This window comes from Elephantulus edwardii, unplaced genomic scaffold (genome assembly GCF_000299155.1).
Source record: "Elephantulus edwardii isolate Elephantulus edwardi_28Jun2011 unplaced genomic scaffold, EleEdw1.0 scaffold00321, whole genome shotgun sequence".
NCBI classification, from domain to species: Eukaryota; Metazoa; Chordata; class Mammalia; order Macroscelidea; family Macroscelididae; genus Elephantulus; species Elephantulus edwardii.
Window position 1 is genome coordinate 1640889 of NW_006400071.1, and position 2598 is coordinate 1643486.

The following is a 2598-nucleotide window of genomic DNA, read 5'->3' on the forward strand; positions in this document are numbered from 1 at the left end:
ATGGTACATTCACACAATGGAATATTATGCAGTGTTGAAAAACAATAGACTCACAAGATGTTATACAGTATGGATAAGCCTGGAGGACATTATGCTTAGTGAAATATCTTAGTCACAAAAAGAGAAATACTACATAACACCACTGCTATAAAACAAGACTGACATGAGAAGTTGTGGGAAGAATAGAAAAAGTGGAGAAAGAATGAAGGCTGCATTGGAACAGATGAGAGGAATAAAGGTCTGAAAGGAACAAATTATCAGGTAGTATACATATGACAACAATCTGGAACAAGAGGTGCATTGCAAAGGAGACAGGGGAAGCAGGTTGGAAAGCGAAGGAAGTAAATGTACAACAATGAATGAATTAATAAAAGAATCTTCACCTGCATGGTTTGTTTATTTTTTCCTTTTCTATAAATTGTACCAAAATACCCACTAAGGTTCTTTCATCTGTACCATTCTTTTATATAAAGTTGTTTGGTACCCTCCGCCCCCCCAAAGAAATAAATTTTGCACATTGAACACAAATGCCCAAAGACAACGTATGTAATGACACCTAGGACATCATAGATCAAGAAACAACTGAATCATTAAAATGACAGGAAATAAAGAAAAGACCAAAATAGATGTCAACAGAGACTCTCAAACTTGCCGTTGAATGTAAAGTAGCTACAGAACTAAAAGAAACAATAAAGTAAAAGAGCTGAACAGAAAATTTCAAAGAGTAACCTGAGAAGACAAAGTGAAAGTAATATAAATCAATGTGCAAAGGTTTGGAGATAAAAAACTAAAAGGGAAGAATACATGCAGTTTTTCTCATCCTGAGAGAATGGAAGGAAAATAATTCAAGCCTTGATTTATAATACTAAAGGGCTCCATAGGTAAAACATTGAATGATACAGCAAATACCAAAAGAAAATGGAAGGAATATTCAGTCACTGTATCAATAGTGGTAATAACAAGTTGGTTAATGTTCAAGCATTTCAGGAGGTAGCATATGATCAGATCAAGAAACAATGAAACTAAAGGGACCTAAACTCCAAGTCACAGTGTTGGAGGAAAACACTAGATGCATGACGGACGGCTGGGAGAAATTTGTCTTGAAGAAGTACAGCCAGAAAGTTCTTAGAATGCAGAAAGTGTTGCCAACACGCAGTACCTGCAAGGAAGAGCTGTTACTGTGCAACAAATGCCCTGATTCTGGTCTCCTTTGCCTCATGCAAGAATGGAGTGGGATGGGAGACAGACAGCGGAATTGTTGGTGCCACAGAGGCACTGCTTGATTCCCGGCCAAACTCTCACTACAGCAAGCAGACCCAGAGTGCCCCCAAACCATCCCAGTTTACTAGAAAGAAAAAGCAGGAGACAGGAGTAAAAGTGAAAATAAAAGCATTAGCACCACCAGAGAAAGGAAAGTGCAGAGGATACCTTGCCACAGGGGTTGTTGTTGTTAGGTGCTGTTGAGTCCACCAGCACTCATAGCAATTCTGTGCCCTCTCCTGTGCCATCGTGACCACCTCTAACATGCTTGAGCCTATTGCAATAGCTACTGTGTCAGCCCTTCTCCTTGAGGGTCTTCATCTTGTCTTTTGCTGGTTCTCCACCTTTCCAAGTATAATGTCCTTTTCCAAAGACTGGTCCCTCCTAACAATATGTCCAAAGTATGAGAGGAAAAGTTTCACTCTCCTTACCTTAGAAAAGCACCCTGGCTGCACGTTGATGTTGTTGTTGTGTACTCTAGAGTTGGAACCGACTCGTAGCTGACCCTCCAGTTGGGTTTCAGAGACAGTTAATTGCATGGGAAGAGATTGCTCCTCCTTCTCCCTCAGAGCAGTTGGTGGCCTTGAATTATGTGACTTTGGGATTGCAGCCCAGCTTCTTGTCAGTAGGCCACTAGAGCTTCTTCCCTGGCTTCATAGAAAAAGAATTTTTTTTATTAAAAAAACCCATATATAGTTGACTTGCTTCTTCTTTTGGGGTTGCTTAAGGACTTGAGTCTGGGTCAGTAGGATGATGGTGTGGAAGTTCAAAATTTGCTGGACCATTGTTACTTCCATCTCTTGTTCTTGACATCACTGGTTGCATGAAAAGTCTCATGTGCCTAAAATGCTAATTAGGTTGCTTTGGGAGACAATGTTTACTGTATCAGTCAGGGTTGTGAGACACTGAGATCCTCCCTATAAAGCAATGCTATCTCTTACTGGTTTTGATTAGTTAGGGTCTAATCTTTTGGAAGCAGGAGTGGCATCCACTTCCTAAACAACATGCCTCTGGAAACTCTATGAACTTTTTTTTTATATTATCTTTTTTTTTAACTAGTTTATTTACAAAGTTCTAATACAAATTCAAACAAATTCTTTCAATTTCCCTAACTTCCCACCCAACAAATTATACAATCCAATGATTAATCCCCTCTTCACCCTGTACATCCACATCCCTCTGCTTCCAGCCTCCCCCACCCCTCCTGGATCCTTATATTCATTCTACAATGATGGTCTTATACAATATTAATCCTGTGGGACTGAGTTAGTTCACTCACTTTTTAACTTGTTGTGTGCCATCAAATAGGATCCAACTGGCATAGGAGGAGATTGTCCC